Source organism: Symphalangus syndactylus, chromosome 11, assembly GCF_028878055.3.
Source record: "Symphalangus syndactylus isolate Jambi chromosome 11, NHGRI_mSymSyn1-v2.1_pri, whole genome shotgun sequence".
NCBI lineage: Eukaryota > Metazoa > Chordata > Mammalia > Primates > Hylobatidae > Symphalangus > Symphalangus syndactylus.
In genome coordinates, this window is record NC_072433.2 from 110,723,075 (window position 1) to 110,745,783 (window position 22,709).

General features: G+C 37.7%; 2 long non-coding RNA genes across 3 annotated transcripts in view; one reads left to right on the forward strand and one right to left on the reverse strand.

Annotated features, from left to right (window-relative positions):
- LOC129493317 (uncharacterized) overlaps positions 1-6,202 on the reverse strand; it is a 32,767-nt gene extending 26,565 nt beyond the window's left edge. For both annotated transcript variants that reach the window (XR_008661111.2, XR_008661112.2), the window contains exon 1: positions 6,013-6,202. This is a non-coding gene — a long non-coding RNA (uncharacterized lncRNA). The remainder of the gene's footprint in view (positions 1-6,012) is intronic.
- Positions 6,203-6,340: 138 nt separating this feature from the next.
- LOC129493345 (uncharacterized) lies at positions 6,341-13,577 on the forward strand. The gene is made up of 3 exons (XR_008661118.1): positions 6,341-6,451; positions 10,007-10,215; positions 13,450-13,577. It is a non-coding gene; the product is annotated as an uncharacterized lncRNA (long non-coding RNA).
- The last annotated feature ends 9,132 nt before the right edge of the window (positions 13,578-22,709 follow it).

Sequence of the window (22,709 nt, forward strand, 5' to 3'; positions counted from 1 at the left end):
TCTCTATCTTTTTTATTTTTGCCTTTTTATCATAATGGTTGATACTGCGTATTGTGACTTAGAGCCTCACAATCTCAAACTAGAGTTTTTGGGAAAGGAAGAGGCCGGGATAGGGCTTTCCCAAGTGCGGTTATTTATATATTAAGGAAGGGAAGCTCCAGAACACATGTCCTTGGCCAGAACTAGGTCACATGCAGATTCCCAGAGCAATCACCGGCAGAAGAGTGTGGAATTCCTGTGACTGGGATTAAACCAATCCTGATTCATCTTCTATGGTCAGCGAATGGCCTACTTTCCCCCTGAAATCAAGGAATCTATTCCTGCTACAAAGTCTGTATTCTATAGCCTGGGAAAAATTAGGGGGATCATAACTGCTCCCAATAGTTCCAGAAAGACTGCTTTTGTATGGTTCTCACTTACGAATATAGACGTAAAAATTTTTACCCCAATGTTAGCAAGCTGAATCCAGAAAGTAAAAATAATTATGATGTAGTTGGATTTATCTCAGAAAAATATCAGTCAATTCAGAAATTGAAGGCTACTACAAGGCCATAGAAATGTAACAGAATTAAATGCTCTAAAACAAGCCCATGATTACATGGGAATCTGATATTTGATATAAGGGGGCCTAATGGAAAAGGATTGTTTTTTAATCAATTGATATTGGAAAAACTGGCCACTACACAGAAAAAAAGTTAGTTTTCAAATTTATAATTTAAATTGACTACAGGCTTACCTAAGAAAGGTAAAACTATGAAGTGAAGAAAAATACATCAGAAAACACCTTTGTAATTTTGAATTGCAGAAGACTTAATATATAAAATCCCAAAGGTATGTCATAAGATAGAAAACAATGAACTTGTCTGGGCGCAGTGGCTCACACCTGTAATCCCAGCACTTTGGGTAGCTGAGGTGGGTGGATCACCTGAGGTCAGGAGTTTGAGACCAGCTTGGTCAATGTGGCGAAACTCCGTCTCTACTAAAAATACGAAAGTTAGCTAGGTGTGGTGGCATGGGCCTGTAATCCTAGCTACTTGGGAGGCTGAAGCAGGAGAATCACTTAAACCTGGGAGGCAGAGTTTACAACGAACCAAAACAAAAAAAACTAAAAAAAATGAGCTTGACTACATAAAAAATTATACACTTCTGTTTAATAAAGGACACCATTAATAAAGTCAACCAACAAGGAACAGATTGAGAGAAATTATTCTTATTTAAAAAATAGAGACAGGGTCTCGCTTTGTTGCTGAAGCTGGCCTTGAACTTTTGGCCTCAAGAAATTCTCCTACCTTTGCCTTGGCTTCCCAAAGTGCTGGGATCATAGGCTTGAGCCAGCATGCCTGGTGAGGAGGAATTATTTGAGAAGTCAAAAACTGAGAAGAGATTGATAACTAGAATACAAAAAATCCCCCCAAACCCACAAAACCTTAGAAAAAAATAGGGAACCAATACAGAAACGTGTGAAGCAGAGACTACAGACTCAAAGGGCTAATTTGGACAGTAGTCTGGAGATATTTAGTTTTGTTATTTTAGTTTAGTTTAGTATACACAGGTCTCCTGCTCATCCTGTGGAATTTGTGTTCTGGTCCTTAAGGAGGCATGTGTATTTGATTAAGCATTATTTGTACAACAGAGCATTGTAGACAACCTATGCAACTGTATCTAGGGAACCAGATGGGTGAAAAATATTGGGGATGCTCACAGAGGAAACACAATTCTGTATCTATTAGAAATAGAGTTATGTGGATGAATCTTTCAAACACAATGTTCAGAGGAAAAAGTAAGGTAACAAGTTCTGTAACATAATTTACTTGCGCAAATTTAAAACTTAAACACACAACAAAATAGTACCATATCCAGGAAAAATGCGAAACACAATACAGTTATTTCCTACAGGTCTAGGAAGAGGTTGGCAGTGCAGACTGAGGCAAAAGGAAGAAAAATAAAAGCAAAAGAGGAGCCTTATATGAATAATTGATGACTGTGTTATAAACTTGGGAGTATGAGCAACTCAGTTCTCTGCGTTTTAGGTTATATATTTATTAGTGAGGTCCTGTCATGATTTTAGCTTGCATATTAACCCCCAGGTTAAACATGACCACTATTTAAAATATTTGCTTCTAAAACATAAAGTTTAAGGGAGAGATTTTCCTGTAATTATTTAATTTGTAGAAGCCACTACATATCAATCTGTAACCTAAAGCCACTGTAAATAAATGAGTATTTTCCTTCAAAATCATACTTTGCATTACTCAGAGGAATATCTTGTCTCTTTCCATTCTATCTCCAAAAGGCTTCGGTTTCTGGAAAACTACAATCTACTTCATCTGTAATTTACTCTGTTAATTTAAGTTCCATTTTACTCTCTATTTTCTCCGTCTTATCAACAACAAATGTCGACATTTAAAAACTCTTCTGGTATATTAATCAGGGTTCTCCAGATAATCAGTGTGTGTGTGTATGTGTATATGTTATTGGTATATATATATTCTATGTTTTATATATATATAATCTAGAAAGAGATTTATGATAAAGTATAGGCACACGATTATGGAGCCTGATAAGCCCCATGATGTGGTGTCTGTAAGCTGGAGATCCAGGAAGGCCAGTGTTGTAGCCTGAAGGCTTGAGAGCTGGAGAGCCAATGGTGTAGATTCCAAGTCTGAATCTGAAAACCTGAGAACCAGGGGCACTGAGGACGGAAGATTGATGTTCCAGCTCAAGCAATAAGGCAGAGGGAGAGGGCAAATACAACTTTTCTCCGCCTTTTTGTTCTATTTAGGCCCTCAGCGGATTGAATGATGCCACCCACACTGGGGAGTGGCTATCTCCTTTACTCAGTCCATCAACTAAAATGCCAATCTTTTCCAGAAACATCTTTACAGACACATCCAGAGATAATGTTGAATCAGATATCTGAGCATCTGGTGGCCCAGTCAAGTTGCCACATAAAATAACTGTCAAGTGAGCTAATGATCAGGTTTTCACTATTTTTTTTTTCCATTTCTCAGAAGTGTGAAGTTAGTGAAGCAGTTTGGAAGAACTACACCTTGGTTTGAATACATTTTATAACTGAAGATTTGAATGAATTTAAATCCACTTCCTATAAAGTGAATGCAGTGAATCTTAAATTCACAATCTTGAGTGAATTTAAGCCATGACTCAAAAGTGGCAACACTGCATTCATTTTATAGAAAGTTTTGAAATTCATTCTGAGGTATGGGAGTGAGAAAACTTTTCATGTAAACACTCCTTTTAAATTACCAGAGAAATTGTCCTCTCCTTTATATCAGCCAAATTTATTCCTTTCCTGATGAAATCCTGATTTTGTGTTTATTTCTTGCTTATTATGATATAAGACATGCATGTTGTTTTATTAACCATGGATAAGTTTGCCTGACCACAGAAGTTTACTAAGATTCTAATGACGGTGGGACCAATTAATTGATTAGGACATTGCTACTGAAAATGTTGTCTGAGTAAACAGCATCACCTGGGGGCATTTCAGATGTGCAGAAACTGAAGCCCAATCATAGACCTAAAGAATCAAAACCTGCATTACAACAAGATCTTTAGGTGATTCTTATGCATGTTAAAGTTAGAGAAGCACCAAGAATCCACACTGGGAACCCTGGTATCCGGACAGCAACGCCAGGTTCAAGAAAAGCTGCTTTAAAAACGTTATTACTATTATTATTATTGAGATGGAGTCTTACTGCAATGCCCAGGCTGGAGTGCAATGGTACAATCTTGGCTCACTGCAACCTCTGCTTCCCGGGTTCAAGCGATTCTCCTGCCTCAGCCTCCCAAGTAGCTGGGATTACAGGTGCCCGCCACCAAACCCGGCTAATTTTTGTATTTTTAGTAGAGACGGGGTTTCACCATATTGGCCAGGCTGGTCTTGAACTCCTGACATCAAGCGATCTACCAGCCTCAGCCTCCGAAAGTACTGGGATTACAGGCGTGAGCCACCGTGCCTGGCTTTATTATTATTTTTTGAGACAGAGTCTTGCTCTGTCACCAGGCTGGAGTGCAGTGGTGTGGTCATGGCTCACTGCTGCCTTGATCTCCCCAGCTCTAGTAATTCTCCCATCTCAGCCTCATGGGTAGCTGGGAATACAGGCATGTGTCAAAATGTCCAGCTAATTTATTTTATTTTTTTTGTAGAATTGGAGTCCCATTATGTTGCCCAGGCTGGTCTCTAGCTCTTGGGCTCAAGTGGTCTTCCTGTCTTGGCCTCCGAAATGGTAGAGATTACAGGCGTGAGACACTGGGCCTAGCTAAGAAGCTTGCTTTTAAATTAAATCTATTTTTACATGGTTATCCTTGAGTTCCTGATTAATTCTATCATTTATTCATTCATCTATTCAGTAAGTATTTAGCGAGTGCTTATTATATTTTGGGCTCCATAATGGGTGTATACAAAAGCAAACAGGACATGCTAAGAACTGCTGTGTTTTGAATACAAAAATAGATGCAGAAAGAAGCACATAAGCTGGAGTGAAATATGCTGCTGATCCTCTGGGAAAAGTTCCCAGCTCAGCAGTCTGACAATGACAGCACGAGTTATGAAGACAACCATCCAGAACATGTTCAGTGACTGCACCCTGCAAGCTCGCAGCAAACTAAGCAGGCACTGCTTGGCTGGGGAAGCTCGGTTTCTGGGCTCCCAGTTGGGCCTGGGTTGGCTCCAGCTCTCCAACTCAGAACTGACAGCTGGCACCCACACCCTCCTCCTCAGCTTCCGGGATGGCCTGATGGGCAAAGAGAAAGAGAGTGGAATCTGGATGACAGGGCTGGGCATAGCGTGTCCAGAATACTATAAGCCTGTTTGGTCTGTTACAAGTGCTGTGAGCAAAGGAGGACCGCAATTTTGAACATTGCAAAACAATGCATCCAGGCTTAGTCCCAAGGGATGGCAGAACAAGGAAATGCCATAGGCAAGTTCTTTTATGTTACATCTTATGCCACACTAAAACTGTTATATTAGAATTTTAAAAATAATGTAACCATTGATTTTATAATTCTTTAAGTCTTAGAGATGAAGAATATCTGACAGCTGGTCCTTTTTTTTTGGTAAATTAATGACAGAATAAGTGATTTGAATCCCAGAAAAGGACATGGGTCACGTCTAATATACAGCAACAACCGTCTATTCCATGTCCAAACACCTTGATTTTTGTTCTTAGTCTTTATTTCTATGAAGTTGGAAATATTGTTAAGAAGAAGGCAAGGAAAGCAAACTCTAGTTATGGGAAGAAAATCTCAGCTTTGAGGAGATGCATTTTCTTCTTCCCTTCCTACCCACAGTGCAAAGTGCAGTCATTACTATCTGTCTCTGTAGTATCTATCAAATGGATGAGGAAGAAAGAAAACATCTGAAGTGACTGATTAGTCATTGGGGATAATTTGTGCAACTGCTTGGCTATAGATATGACTTTATCATATCTTTATCATATAGATAATTTTGTTCATCCTTGGGCAAGTTGTTTAATAGTTGTGAGATTGAGTTTCCTTACCTGTGAAATGAAGATAATTAGACTACACCAAGATGACATAATATTCATTATATTTCATTAGAACAGTGACTGGCACATGGTAAACACTAATAAATTCTATCTGTGAGAGTAGGGTCAAAATTTACACATAATGATTGATGTGTGTTTTTTTTTAAAGTAATTCTATTTTCTTTAATTGTAATTTTTTATAATTCCATTTTGTTCTCTACTCTCTCAGTCTGTCTTGACCAGACAACTTATTCTTTTTTTCTAATTCCAGTATTTTCAGTCCAATCAGTGTCTTTTCAGTGAAATTAAAATATTATTAGAATCGTAGTCTGATTTCGATCTCAGCTACTTTTGCATACATTCTCAGTCTTTCGTATTTTCTTTATGCCTCCCTTGTGTCCTTTTTCTACCACTCTGGAGTGGTCTATTTTCACGGGACAGCTTATGTATTATTCATCGGTTCTTGTCCGGCTTGGACTTGGGCATCAGTCTGTCACTATGTTACCTGCAGTGATGTTCCATGGTGTACCTGTTCCCTGAACATCCTGAGCTGGTATCCACTGAGGTGTGGCACATGTTGGCAATTGGCTTTTGCCTCCAATTGCAAAAGCTCTGAACTTTGCAGCTACCTCCTCCTGACCTCATATATCTTCCTGTTCACACCTCCTGTAATATTTCTGCCCCCTCTGGTTGTTGTTGTAGGTGGGGTACTAAGAACTCTTGATTATTCTTTATATATAATTCTGGAGTGGAACCCTACATTGTTGTCCTGACACCCATCTGCCCTCAGCTGTTGCTTACTCCATCTCTCTCATGTTGAATACAGCATCACGTTAAATGTGGGACTTTTCTTATTTTATTTTATTTTATTTTATTTACTTTACATTATTTTATTTTATTTTAATTTTACTTTAAGTTCTGGGATACATGTACAGAACGTGCAGGTTTTTACATTGATATACATGTGCCATGGTGGTTTGCTGCACTCATCAACGCATCATCTAGGCTTTAAGCCCTGCATGCATTAGGCATTTGTCCTAATGCTCTCCCTCCCCCTGCCCCCACCCCCTGACAGTCCCCGGTGTGTGGTGTTCCCCTCCCTGTGTCCACATCTTCTCACTGTTCATCTCCCACTTATGAGTGAGAACATGCAGTGTTTGGTTTTCTGTTCCTGTGTTAGTTTGCTGAGAATGATGGCTTCCAGCTTCATCCATATCCCTTCAAAGGACATGATATCATTCCTTTTTTATGGCTGCATAGTATTCCATGGTGTATATGTGCCATATTTTCTTTATCCAGTCCATCATTGATGGGCATTTGGGTTGGTTCCCAGTCTTTGATATTGTAAATAGTGCTGCAATAAACATACGTGTGCAAGTGTCTTTATAATAGAATGATTTATAATCCTTTGGGTATATACCCAGTAATGGGATTGCTGGGTCAAATGGTATTTCTGGTTCTAGATCCTTGAGGAATCGCCACACTGTCTTCCACAATGCTTGAACTAATTTACACTGCCACCAACAGTGTAAAAGCATTCCTATTTCTCCATATCCTCACCAACATCTGTTGTTTCCTGACTTTTTAATAATCACTATTCTAACTGGTGTGAGATGGTATCTCATTGTGGTTTTGATCTGCATTTCTCTAATGACCAGTGATGATGTGAGCTTTTTTTCTTGTTTCTTGGCCGCATAAATGTTTTCTTTTGAGAAGTGTCTGTTCATATGCTTCACAAATGTGAGACTTTTCTAAAAGGGTTGCTGTCTGCCTAGGTTAGGAGAGAAGGACACTAGCCTTACTATTTATCAATTCAGGCCTCAGCTATCTGGGTGTCTCTCCCTCCACAAGTTTTTGTTTTTCCTTCTGAGCTGTGAGTCAGGAACCTTGAGTCTGGATATTTTCTCTCTTGTGTTCTGCTCAGTCCTCCTCTTCTGGCCCCAGGAAAGGCTTACTGGGTCCAGTGTGGCACCATGCTAAGGACTTGACCCTGGGTCCTTGATTATTACTGCAACAGAGAAATTAATATCTTCCATGGCTGTGCTCCACAAGCCGAGGCTCTGCTTCCCACCTTCCAAATCACATGTGGGTGTGTCTACTTGGTAGAGACTGGGTCATGGAAGGAGCCCAAGCTATGCCAGTGCCTGGGAGCCCTAAGCTTTCCTGTCCTAGTTTTCAGTGGAGTATATTCCAAAAGAGTTGGGCTGGAGTTGTGAGACAAACTCTACAATTGTTGCCACAGGGAGGAAAGTTAAAACATCTGTATAGGCAGCATGGTTGGATAGAATTCTTGTTGGAGGTTGAGGATGCAAGAAAGAGTAAGGTTTTAGAAAGCAGCTGCTATTTGCTCTCCTTTTAGTTTTGTTTTTTTTTCTAAAAGGTGGCACTAATTAAATATTCATGAATATAACTTCTCCTTTGGACTAAGCAGGAGCAAATCTTATTCAAATTCAAATAGTGGAGATGACCTGGACCCTAATGAATAACTTTTACATTTATTGCCTCAAACAGATGTTGATTAAGCAAAGTCTGATTCCACAAACATTTATGGTACATGTATTGAAGGCTCTCTGGTTGGTAATGAGAGGCTTTACATTTCTTCAATTATTCTTATAAGGCCATTAGATTCTGCAGTTGGATAAGAAACTTATGGGAAAGAAACGATTTACTTACCAAAATTTCAGAGATGAGGAGGAAAAAAATAATACTCTAAGCAAATAGCATGTGTATAAGAGCTGACATAAAGGGTTTGGCATGTTAGAGAGCAGGCAATGCTGCCATTCCAAGTTTCCGTCGTTGTGCTTGTTGTGCTGTGTGAACTCCATGGTGATATCTCTTGAAGTCATCCCCACAATGACCCACAGCAGAAAGAGGAAATCTTTTCATTCTTTAGCATCTGACTCATGAAATTGAAATGTTATTACCTTGTTTGTGGCTCTCCTCTGCCAGGGAAGAGTCAGCCAGTTTCTTTGGGCTGTTTGCTTATGTCTAAATCACCTGTTTTCTGGCACTTAGGAAAAACATTCTTTTGCTTCCTGAAACACTGGTCCTAAATGTATTTGCTCCACAACATGGTCATCTTTGAGAAAGAGAGACTATTTGATTTGCTGAAAGAAATGGCTGGGATGCTCATTGCATCTTGGCATACAGAGGCACATATTTTAAACCTGAATTATCCAGCCTCCTGAAACGTAGCCATTGTGCCTGCCTGGATCTATTTGATTCCACTCATATTAGTGCGGTTTTGTTGCACTTAGTTTATTCATCACCACATTGTAGAAAGGAGAGCAGAGTGATGATGCTGTTTGGTAAGGGAAGAACCAAATACAGATCTTAAGGGGATTATTCCATTCAGAACAGATTTTCAGGTCTAGTTGTTCTAAAAAAAAACGAGTGGACAGTATACCATTTTAGAGGCACAATATGTAGTTTTCAATGGGCAGTCCCTCCACCCTGTGGCTGAAGCCCGCTGTCTTTATACATGAGAGAGAATCTGAAATTTGGTGTCACAGATGACACCAGATGCATTCTTGCCCGTTGTAGGATTTTGCTACCTTTTCTTATCATCTTTATTTGTCACATGGGTTATTTCTGTGCCTGAAAATTCCCCATAAGACAAAATCTTCCCATGTAGGAGAGATTTTCTGGTTTCACCTCTTATGGATTTTGTGTTCTAGAAATTCTGGGAGTGGTTAACTTTTCTGTTTTGCTACTTTTTGCTTGTTCCTTGTGGTGCTGCTTTCCTGATGACTTCATGGTAAGTCTCTGGGTGTGTTTTACATCAGTGCCACGTGATTTGAAGCCAAATCTGGCAAAGTCCAAGTAAGCGAAGAATTGGAGTTATAATTCCGACAATTCAGGAAGCAGAAAAATTGCCTTAATCTTTTAAAGTAAATCCTTGGTTTCAAGGGGATGTGATTATTTTTGGTCAGTTTATACATTACTTATTGCCTCTTTTACTTAAGAATCTCCAATTTAGGGGTTGACCCATACTCATTCTGACTTTTTGGCATCGTGCACATGCCTAGAAATTCTCAATGGAATACATTTCTAAGGCATAGAGTGAAATGAAGTGTTAGAGATTGTGGGCTAGAAGAGCAGACTGAACAATGTGTGATCAAAATTCAGAGTATCTATTAATCTCCAAGTGGAAACAGACCTACTTAGTATATGCATGAATGCATGAGTTCAGTTTTCAGTATCATAATGGATTTAATATGACTTGGATAAGAAATTTTTGCTTGAAGCCTTGGTTTTTCCACTCAAGATACTGATATACTCTGGGCTATTACATGAATATTCTGAGGATTATTTCTTAAATGATATTTTATCTACCCTGCATTCACAATTTGTATGACAGCTGAAAGCCAAATATAGCCAAGAGTTTGATAAACAACCAAATTAGGTAAGAGTACCTTGCACTTTCCATAGGAACATCTTTCAGGTTCTCCCATGAGGGCTATCCACTACCACTCACAGGACGGCTTCTGTTTTCCAAGCTATAGTCCATTAGGAGGCACAGATTTCCAGCTGGTAAAAGAGCTCCTGCATTCAGACATATTGGCCACAAGGAAATTGATAACAAGAGAAGGGGAGGAAAGGGACAAGAACAAGATAAGAAATGAATGTGAATTTAAGAAGCATCCGTGTCTGGACTGATTTGGATTTCCCACAGATGTTAAGTGCATTATTTCATTCTTACATGAAGGTACGGAAATTGGTATTCATCATGATAGTCCCGAATCTACCAATAAGATATCACATTATGTCTGATGTCTTTTGAATTAGAACATAAAATTTATTTTTGAAGGTTTGTCAACTTTTAAAGTAAAAATCAAAGCCTTTTGATATGCCAAGGGTTATACTCTCTATTATGTGGTATTTGGAATAACTCTTCCTCCTTAAAAAGGAGATTGGAAGCTGTAGCTGTGGGTGGTGTTTGACTTATAGATGTGTGGATGCAGTGGAATGGCAATGGAAGCTTTGAGTATGTCAATCAATCCTAGCTCTAGCCCACATCTGTGTCAGTAGAGAAAGAAGACTGCGTTAGGGCTACACCTGAAAGAAGAATAGGAGTTTTCCATATATTCACTAACAGCCCAACAAAAAACAAACTTTCACTCCTAATTATTTTTCTCATTAGATCAGCTAGAATTTAAGTTTCTGTAAAAGCTAAGAAAAACTATTAGATTTTATTTTGAATTTTATTAATGACATTTACTCAAAGCTAAAATAGCTATATCCTCAAGATTACAAAATGAATGGAAAATAGAAAAGCAATTGAAGGAATATAATTCGAAATAATCCAAAGTTTTTTTTTTAAGGGTTGTTTTTAATGATTAAGGAAGATTAGAAGCATGGAAAATTCCAGAATTAAAAAAATTCAACTCCTCAATCCAGCCGGGGTGAAAGAAATTTAATACCCAGAAATTCTTGACCTTCATCTGTGGCTTATTCTTTTGACCAGAGGTGGAGTGTGAGGAGAATGGGAGTGGCAAAAGTTAGGGTGGGGGCTGTCCAGCCAGCCAGTTGCACCGAACCTGATGTGTAGATGATTGGGGGGGGGAGATACTGTGGCTTATTCTCTTATCTATTTGGAATAAAGAAGTAGGCTGATCATTAAATGTTGTATTTAAAAATAAAACATGTAAGAAATGAGAAATATCCTAGTTTTGTCAAATTATGTGCTATAAATTCCTCCCAAGTAAATGGCTTCATGTCTGTAAAAGGGGGATATTTGCCATCAGGACCTCAGGACTTAGAACGCTGTTCTCTGCTTTCCACATTGATCTCTTCCCCACTGAGTAAGCTGCTGCTTCCATGCTTTCGCTTCACGTTTTGTAATAAATGCATTCCCTGGAAAATAACTTGGAATTATTTATGCTATAGGCTAAAACTAATGAAATAAATTCAGCCATCAGCCAGGAAGTCAAAGGACATGGGACTTTCTAACTAATTCATCCTTACTTTACGTGACATAGATTCATAAAGACCAAGGGTTTCTAAAGTGGGGGAGGAGGAGAGTAGGCCAGGCGCGGTTGCTCACGCCTGTAATCCCAGCACTTTGGAAGGCTGAGGCAGGTGGATCACCTGGGGTCAGGAGTTCGAGACCAGCCTAGCCAACATGGCAAAGCCCTGTCTCTACTAAAAATACAAAAATTAGCCGGGTGTGGTGTCACGTGCCTGTAATCTCAGCTACTCTGGAGGCTGAGGCAGGAGAATCACTTGAACTTGGGAGGCGGAGGTTGCAATGAGCCGGGATAGTGCCACTGCACTCCAGCCTTGGCGACAGGGTGAAGCTCCATCTCAAAAACAAAAACAAAACAAAAACAGAAACAAAAACAATAACAGAAACAACAAAGTAGGGGAGGAGAGTGTGAGCATCCGAGGCAGTGCTCAGGATAATCCATATTAGAATACACCCACACACACACACATATGTGTGCACATATAGACAACTCCTATTTTAAATTTTAAATTTACATTTCTTTCTTCATTATCTTATTATTTTATTTTTTGTAGACATGGGGTTTCACTATGTTTCCCAGGCTAGTCTTGAACTGCTCAGCTCAAATGATCCTCCTGCCTCAGCCTCATCCTCTCAAAATGCTAGGATTACGGGCCTGTGCCACGGTACCCAACCTAAATTTTCATTCTGGGTGTGATTTTATAATATACATAATATGTTAGCATTTTGTATATGTGTATAATTACTAATATGTGAATAAACACATGTGGTGGGGGTTATAATCCAAAATAGCTTTTTCCTGATCAAACCATAATGTCAACATTTTGGAGATTATTTATTTATATGATTATCTTCACACTTGCCCATAAGGCTATCCTTGTTTTCCAATGTAGTTCTTACTTAAAAAAATTATTCTTTATAATTTCTCCTTTTGGTGTCTCTATTCTCACACTCCATCATGGTCAAATGTGTTCTATGTCAGACAGGGAGTAATTGGCAAGAGGTTCTTAGTTGGGCTCTGGGGTTTTGGCCTCAGAGACTTCCCTTACTTTTTTTTTTAATATCTCAGTTATGCCTTTAAAAGGATGTCAGTTACATGTCACCCAGTATTTCCAGAAAGTTTTAAAATATATATTATATGCTGTAATTCCAAAAATTGAGCATATTACATTTCAATCAGGGTAAATGCCTTCTCATTACTCTTCTGTTGTTTTAAGGTGCAGTTGAATGAATTCTTCCTTTTTACTTTTTTTCCTTAATTCATAATGATTGTTATCTATTCATTCTTCCAGGAAAATTTAGTATTAATTTTATCAAGTTCAAAAAGAAATTACCATTGAGAATTTCATTTTGGATAGATTAGTACTATGGATACTACACACCCTCAGATGTAACCATATGGTTACTACACACTTTCAGATGTGTGTAGATGTGTAGTAAGCTGTTTCCTACTACTCCCAGCTAGAGAGCTACTCAGTCTCACATAAATTAAAAATTTCAGAAACATAATTTTCTGTAGCTCTGGTGCATATATTTATAAGATGAGGATATTATGAACATTGTCAAATGGACAGAAAAGTTGAACTAATTTTAGGGTAAACTCCCAAATACATCTTAATTGGCTCTAACTTTTTTTAGAGAATACTTGCTTATTACATGTCTATCAATCCTTCTGTCAATCCATCAATCCATAGCTTATTTTTCTGATGCATTCCAAGGTAAATTACAGATACCTATATACTTCCCTGTAAAATCTTCATAATGCATTTTATTAACCAGAATTCAATACTTGTTTATGGCTTCTATTCTTTGAATTAAAATTTAGACATAACTAAATGCACAAATCCTAAGTGTTGCATTTACTAAAATTTGAAAAATGCACACATGATCCTCTATCAAGATATTGAAGATTACCATTACCCTATACATTTCCCTCATACTAAAGAAGGCTATTTTTATATGTCTCATTTGCAGAGTTGCAACACACAAAGTGACTCTGTTGAGAAGGAATGCTTTTGGCTGCAAGGAACAAAAAACCTGGCATATGAAAATATCAAGTGGAGTTAAATCTTGTCATATAACAAGAAATATGGAGAGGAGCAGCTGTTGGTATTAATTCAGTGACACCATGATGTAAAGGATGATGTTTCTGGAATTCTCCCGATTTCCTTTTAAGTCTCAAGTAGCTGCTGTAACTTCTGGCATCATTCAAAAATATTTATTCATTTATTCAATAAATATTTATGTTCCAGCCAATGTCCTGATGCTCTGGATAGAGCAACAAACAAAAAAAAAAGCCTATCTCTCAGTAGAAATAAAAAGAAAGAGGAAATCTAGGCCTGATTGTTAATTTAACCATGAAGGCAAAAGCTTTCTCAGAGCATCTTTCAACCCTTTGGCAGAGTTCTTATTTTTTTTCTCATTGAGCAGTAGGAAAAAATGAGTATTTTTGAACCTCTATCCTATGAGGGAATTTGGAATAACTGTGGAGTCCGCCAATCAACATTGTCTGTTACAGGAACATTTAGAACAAAGTTGTGGTCTACTCAGCCTCCTTGCAACAATAAATTGTATCATTACTTACTGTAGCATTCAGATGTCTGTTCTCCCTTAATTTTCTAAAGTAGTGACTTTATACTCAATTTCTCCCTAATACCAATAGTAAGAAAGTTACCAAGGATCCTCAGTCACTGGTATGTGGTCTTGTGTAGGAAAATAACCCTGAATTGGGAGTCAAGAGACAGGGTTTTGAAGTTGGTCTCTCACTCACTAAGTGTGAAAATGTAGGTGAGTTTCATCATGCCTTTGGGTATCAGTCTCCTTGGCTGTGGAATGTTGACTTTCATGCTTCAACTTCGGGGTCACATGAAGCAACTTCTGAAGAACAGTCAATAGATTAAGCACCTCTCTATCATAGAAATGCAGACATTTTTAAGGGCATTCCATTTGCAAAAAAAATGCACCTCAACCATGCACATGCAAGATGAAGAACTGTCCATTAAAATTAGGTATTTTCATTTTCAGAATGACAATGTATAATTACTTTTTTTTTTTTTTTTTAGAACAAATGGACTTGTAAAATGTTCTGTGTACTCTTTACTCTTTGGTCTTTTTCTAGCTGAAACTCACTGTTACCTTCTCCCCTTCCACAGTAGGCAGAATAATGGCCATCTTCAAATGTCCATGTCCTAGTCTCTGGAACTCGTGAATATGCCATGTTACATGGCAAGAGGGGAACTAAGGTTGCAGATAGAATTAAGATTGCTAAGTCAGATAACTTTGAGCTGGGGAGATTATTTGAGATGGGTCCTTATAAGTAAATGAGGGAGGCAGGGGAGTCAGTGTCAGAGTGATGTGAGGTGGGAAAGACTTGACTGGTCACTGTTGGCTTAGTAGGTAGAGAAAGGGCCACAAACCACAAAATGCAGACAGCCTCTAGAAGCGGGAAGAGGTAAGTAATGATTCCCTTCTAGAGGCTCCAGAAGGAATTCAGCCATACTGACTCCTTCATTTTAGCCCAGTGAGACCAATTTCAGATTTCTCATATTCAGAACAGTAAGATAAGTCTGTGTTGTTTTAAAGCACTAAATTTGTGGTAATTTGTTATAGCAGCAGTAGGGAACTGATACACTTTTCCACATTACTATAACAGATAAACTAAACATAACAAAGCTAAGTAGAATTTGGCGCAAGTGGGATCACATAAGCCAGGGAAAACATACTGGCTCCATTTCAGCAGGCTAGATAATTTAATATTAGAATATATGTTTTTCTACATCAAGATGCAAAGGGACATCAAGCCATCACTTCTAGGGAATCAATAGGATCATTCTTCCTCAAAGAAAGACTGTGTTGTGGAGAAAATGCATTATAAAGCCAGGGTTTCAGGAAGAACAAGGATGCCTTTCCTTTTTTTTTTTTTTTTTTCAGCCAGAGTCTTGCTCTTATTGCCCAGACTGGAGTACAGTGGCATGATCTCGACACACTGCAACCTCCACCTCCGGGGTTCAAGTGATTCTCATACCTCAGCCTCCGGAGTAGCTGTTGCATAGCCACAGGTGTGTGCCCCCATGCCTGCCTAATTTTTGTATTTCTAATAAAGACGGGGTTTTGCCATGTTGGCCAGACTGCTCTTGAACTCCTGGCCTCATATAATCTGCCTACCTTGGCCCTCAAAATTACTGGGATTACAGGAGTGAGCCACCATGCCTGGCTGGATGCTTTTCTTAAGTGTTGGAAAACAAGTGAATTAGGCATACATGAACTGCCCCAGAGGACTTGTCTGGTTCTTCCCTGATAGTGGAGGAGAGCCAAAAATAAGATAATAAGGTCCCAGATTAATGAAATCAAAATGTAAGCGTTGTCTCTTTTTGGCACAGGTCATGGTGGGAATGATTTCAAGCTGAGTCATGTGCCACAGGAGGACAACAAATGAAGACTTGGAGTCACAGTGTTTTCATTTTCTGGTCTTTCCAACTCATCATGTACGCTATTATATCCCTGCTCTTTGCTTTGCGTAGGTTCCCCCCTCCTTTCTGCAATCTTGAGAAATAAATATTTCCTTACAAGTTTTCTTTTAGGCTGTTGAATATTTGTTTTGATAAGAATAATTGACGACATGGGAAACCTTTCATTACATTGCAGAGTGACTTAAATAGAATACACATTCCATAAATATTTGTTGAATTGAACTATGTTTAATCACCATCTGTTTAAGGTAAATCAATGGAAAAATTATTCATTGGTGTCCAAGTCACTTCTTTTGTTTGTCTTTGAATGAGGGAGACTCAGGCTGTAGCCTAGGGAAGAAATTATGTTCAAGAATAATATTATCTTCTAAGTCTCACCTTATAGAAAAGAAAATCTCTCAAAAGTGAGTTATTCAAATGAATTCAACATTTCCAAATATTAAAACAAATGATAAATTATTACACAGATTTGGGTTTATGGTCATTCTTTCCTTTTTATTTGGGTTGAAGATGTGAAATACATGGTTTAGGTGTGTGATTATAGCTGTGTTCTGGAGCTGGTGCACACTGCTAGTGAGACTGAATTGTACACATCCCTTCCCAAATCTCTGTTCATGATGTCACATTGCTAACTTGAAATTGGTCATAGTGGAAATATTTACACAAGGGAAATAAATAAACGCTGTAAATCAGGATATGCCTCCCCCCCCACCAAGATGGTTTTGCAACATTTATCAGCTCACAACTGGTAATAGTCCATCCCCAAATAGACCATATGCTGGGGGAAAAGTAGACCAAAGAGGGTTCATTTTTTTTGACAGAAGGATGAATACATCAAATAATTTTGATTCTATAAATGGCTCTTTTTAAAGGGTTCATATTTCTCTCTTAATCCTAGAATGTAGTCCTCATACCTCGAATGTGACCGTTTGGGTGCACAGAAATTCCAGCCCCTCTAACATGGCTCGGGCATTGAACTCTACCCCTGTCTCTCCAGCACTAGGACGCAGCTCAGTTGGTGCTGAGGTTTTTAACCTCCCAGCTGCTGTTTTCTTCTGGACTTTCTGTAGCACAATCCTGTGCACATGCAATTTAGTGTCAGCTGACTACAAAAGAGGAATTTGTTTGCAGATTTTGAGGTTCTTTTCTCTGGGGTCCCTGCTCCTTGCGTCTTTGCCCTTACATTTTAATCTTTTTTGGCTGCCCTTTCTTGGAGATGTGCTTTGTGAGCCCAGGGAGACCACTGCTTCTGCTAGGGCTCCATTTATTCTTCAGCTCTGTAAATTGGGAAATGTTTTTAGGAAAAAAAGCCAAAGTGATTATAGAGTTCATTTCCTGTGTTTCCTTTTGTTCAAGGAACATGCAGTCCCCTAAATACTGCCTGCATTGACTGCTCTGTAATGCCTTGAAGTAATTTTTAAATACGTTGTTCAGCTTTCCTAATTGCATTCAGCATGAGAGTTAGCCCAGTATCATTTACACTGTCACAGCCAGAGGTAGAAATCTGAAGAAAAACTTTTAAGTATAGAAATATTGTCAAGTCTTCAACAAAACTAATTTCAAAATCCATTCAGTGTTTGATAATCACAGTTGAGGGCAGTTTTCACTCAGAATAATTTCAGTCTTGGCCCTGAACCAAAAAATAGGAATAAAACTTTACCACTGCTAAACCATGGAACTGCTGCATGGTATGATAAGTGAGGCTATTTGGCTTCTATTCTGACAAGAAAAACACCACCAACAATGGTTTTATACAATTTTCATGGGTCACAAAATATTTTTCTTTGGACTTTTGGAAAACAAATTAGAAACTGAAAAAACCTTCTTAGCTCATGGGTCCTATGAAAACAGACCATGGGCCATGGTTTGCCAAGTTGTGGTATATTACTAAAAAATTTAAACTTCCATTTTGCAACTCAGAAGCCAACTATTGAGTCCTTTAGCTGAGTTCATCCTGTCTTTAGATACCAGACATTTTAAGTTTCATTCCCTGTCTCTCAGTTAAAAGCTCTGTGATCTTGGACAAGTTACTTCTCTGTGCTTTCCCTCACTGGTGAAATGGAGATAATAATAGTACTTATAGCTTAGGGTTGTGATGATTAAATGATTTAATATGGATAAAGTAGTGATGTAGTTTCCCTGGCTACCTTGAGAAGTGAGTGCTGGGAAACCCAAGGAGAAATAATAGAAGTTAGAAACAACTCATCAATTAATATTTCATAAGTATTATCCCAATAACATAGTTATCCATATGAGCATTTATAGCTATTAATTTCCCTGCAAGCACTGTTTTAGTTGTAACTTGTAAGTTTTGGTATGTTGTGTTTTTCATTTCATTAAAAATATTTTCTAATTTTTCTTCTGATTTCTTATTTAATTCATCGGTAATTTAGGAGTGTGTATTTAATTTGCATGTATTTGTGAATTTCCCAATTTTGCTTCTGTTAGTGATTTCTGTTTACTTCCATTTTAGTCAGAGAATATATTTTGTATGATTTCAGCCCTTTTAAGTTTAGTTAGGCTTGTTTTATAACCAAGCATCTTGTCTAACCTAGACAATGTTCCATGTGCTCTTGAGAAGAATGTGTATTCTGCTATTGTTGCATGAAGTGTTCTGTAGATGTCTGTTATGTCTAAGTGGTTTATAGTGTTAAAGTATTCAATAGCCTTATTGATCTTCTGTTCAGTTGTTGTATCCATTATTGAAAGTGGGAGTGTTGAAGTCACCAACTGTTATTTTTGGATTGTCTGTTTTTTTTTTTTTTTTCAATTCTGTCAGTTTTGCTACATGCAATTTGGGTTTTGGTTGTAAGATGCATATGTATTTATAATTGTCATGCTTTGCTGATGGATTAACCATTTTATTATCATGTCTTTCTTTGTCCCTACGAACAATTTTTGTCTTAAAGTATATTTCACTTGATATTAGTATAGCCAGTAACTCTAGTTCTCTTTTGGTTCTTGTGTGCATAGTATTGTATTGTTTCCCACCCTCTTACTTTCAACATTTTTGTGTCTTTGGTCTAAAGTGTGATCTCATATAGTTGGGTCATGATTTTTCTTTCTTTTTTAATCCGTTCTGCCAATCTCTACCTTTCGACTGGAATATGAAATCGTTTCCTATGGCTACTATAACAAATGACCACAAATTGGTGGCCTAAAGCCACAGAAATGTATTCTGTCACTGTTCTGGAGGCCAGAAATCGGAAATCTAGGAGGGTCATCTTCCCTCTACCTCTAAGGGAAAACCTGTTCTTTGCTTCTTCCAACTGGTGACTATCAGCATTCCTTGACTGTGGCCATGTTACTCCAATCTCTAATTCACCTTCTTTTGGAGTTTGCCATCGCTTCCTTCTCCTCTGCCCCTCTTCCTCTTCTGTTTCTTTTAGGCACACTTATCATTGGAGTTAGGGCTTACCTGGGTAATCCAGGATGAGCTTGCCTGAAGATCCTTAATTACATTTGCAGACACCTTCCCCCCACCCAAATAAGATAACGTCCAGGTTCTGATAATTAGGGCCTAGACATAAATTCTTGGGGGGGGCCACTATTAAACCTACTGCAGTTTGTCCTCTGGCTTCCCAATATTCATGTAACATCTCACATCCAAAATACATAGAGCTCCTTCCAACATCCCTCAAAGTCTCAACTCATAGCATCAGCCCCATCTAAATGTCATCCACTCAAAGTTACAGGTCTCATCTTCTAAATTATCTTAATCAGGTATGGGTGAGACTCTGGGTATGAACGATTCTAGGGAAAAATTCTCTTGTTATGTCTTTTACTATATTTTTTGAGTTGTTTTCTTAGTGATTGTCCTGGAAATTAAAATTAATATGTTAACTAAAAATAGTCTAGTTTGCATTAATACCAACTTAGTTTCAATAGTACACAAAACTTTGCTTTAGTATAACTTCATTTTCTCCCCACTTCTTTGTGTGATTATTATCAGATTACATGTTTATATACTGTAATCACCTAAATACAGTCTTATAAAAATTGCTTTATACAGTTGTCCTGTAAATCAGATAGAAGAACAAATTATAAAAATATATTTGTACTGTCCTGTATTTACCTATGTAATTAACTTTATCAGTGTCCTTTGTTTCTTTATGCGAACTCAAGTTGTACTCCTGTGTCCTTTCATTTAGCTTGAAGGAATCCCTTAGGGTTTCTTGAAGACTGGGCCTGATAGTGATGAATTCTCTCAATTTTGTTTATTTGAAAATATCTTAATTTCTGCTTTATTTTTGAAGGATAATTTTTCTGCATATAGAATACTTGGCTAACTATCTTTTTCTTTCGGTGTGTTGATTTTGTCAACCCACTCTCTTGAGGCCTCTAGTTTCTGTTGAGGAATCAGCTGTTAATTTTATTGATAATCCCTTGTATATTATGGGTCATTTTTCTCTTGCTGCTTTCAAAATTTTTTTCTTTTTCTTTGTCTTTAAGAGTTTAATTATGCTGTGTCTAGGTGTGGATATCCTTGAATTTATTCTACTTGGAGTTTACTGAGCTTCTTGGGTTATAGATTAATGTTTTCAGCCATTATTTCTTCCCATACTCTTTCTATCCTTTTCTGTCTTTCTGTTCCATGTGAGATTTCTGTTAGACCTATGTTGGTATGCTTGATGGCTTCCCAAAGACCTCTGAGGCTCTATTTAATTTTCTTCATTATTCTTTCTGTTTCTCAGACTGGATTACCTCAACTGACATATCTTAAAGTTTGCTGATTCTGTCTTCTGCCAGCTTAAATCTGCTGTTGAGTCCCTTTGATACATTTTTTATTTGAGATATTGTACTTTCCAACTTCAGAATTTCCGTGTTCCTTTTATAATTTCTAATTCTCTATTGATATTTTGTATTCTATGAGACATTGTTGTCATTATGTGAGAATTGTTGTCATTCTTTCCTTTAATTTTTGAATATATAGATCTTATTTTTTAGACCAGTTTTAGGTTCATAACACAATTTAACAGAAAGTACAGAGTTCCCATATACAATCCTCCACACACACAGCCTCCTCTACCATCAACATCTCACATCAGAGTAATTACATTTTTTATAACTAATGAACCAACACTGACACACAATTATCACTCATAGTTAGTTTGGATTCACTCATAGTGTTGTACATTATACAGGTTTTGACAAATGTATGATGACATGTACTCACTATTACAGTATCATACTGAATAACTTCACTGCCATAAAAATCCCCTCTGCTCTGATACATTCCTCTCACCTGCTAGGAAACTGGAAACCATTGATTTTTTCAGTATCTCCATAGGTTTGGCGTTTCCAGAATGCCATAAAGTTGGAGCCAAACGGATATAATTATTTTCAGATTAGCTTCTTTCACTTACTTATATGCAATTAATGTTTTGATATGCTTTGACTGTGTCCTCACCCAAATCTCATCTTGAACTGTAGTTCCCATAATCCCCACGTGTTGTGAGGAATTCACTTAGTTATATGCAATTAAGGTTCTGATATGGTTTGGCTGTGTCCTCATCCAAATCCCAACTTGAACTGTAGTGCCAATAATCCCCAGGTGTTGTGGGAGGGACCTAGTTGGAGGTAAATCAATAATGGAGGCAGTTACCTCCACGCTGTTTTTGTGATAGTGAGTTCTCATGAGATCCAATGGTTTTATAAGGGCTTTTCCCTCACTTCACTCTGTGCTTCTCTTTGTTGCCGCCATGTGAAGAAGGACGTATTTGCTTCCCCTTCCACCGTGATTGTAAGTTTCTTGAGGTCTCCCCAGCCCTGCAAAACTGTGAGTGAATTAAGCTTCTTTTTTTTTTTTTTTTTTTTTAATAAATTACCGAGTCTTGGGTATGTCTTTGTTAGCAGTGTGAGAATGGACTAATACAGATTCCTTCGTGCCTCATCATGGCTTGACAGCTAAGTTCTCTTTAATGTTGTTTGATATTTTGTTGTCTATATATATTGTAGTTTATTTAACCATCCACCTACTGAAGGATATCTTGTTTGCTTCTGAGTTTTGGCAATTATGAATAAAGCTGCCACAAACATCTGGGTGCAGGTTTTTATATAGATACATGTTTTCAAATAATTTGGATAAATATCAAGGAGTGCGATGGCTAGCTTCTACAGTAAGAATCTGTTCGGTTTGTAAGAACTGCCAAACTCTTCCAAAGATGTTGTACTATTTGCATTTCTGTCAGCAATGAATGAGGATTTCTGTTGTTCCACATCCCTGTTAGCACTTAGTGTTGTCAGTGTTTTGGATTTTCACCATTTAATGATGTCTAGTGGTATCTCAGTGCAGCTTTGATTTGTAATTCCCTGATGAGGTATGATGTCAAGTCTCTTTGCATATGATTATTTGACGTCAGTGTATCTTCTTTGGAGAGATATCTGTTAGCTGTGTGGATGTTTTTCAGTCTAGTTGTTCATTTTGTTGCTGAGTTTTAAAAGTACTTTTGTATATTTAGCACAATAGTCCTTTATCAGATATGTCTTTTGCAAACATTTTATCTCAGTTTATGGCTTGTCTTCTCACTTTCTGGCTTTAATTATTTTTTAAAATAAATGTTATTGTGCATATTTAAGGTACACAACATGATGCTATAAGATACATATAGTAAACAGTTACTACAGTGGGACAGATTAACATATGTGCCATTTCATATAGTTACCAATTCTTCCCCCCATGGCAAAAGCAGCTTTAATCTTAAATATAATAGACTACTACTAACTATAGTCCTTATGTTGTACATGAGATGTTTTGAGTTGTTT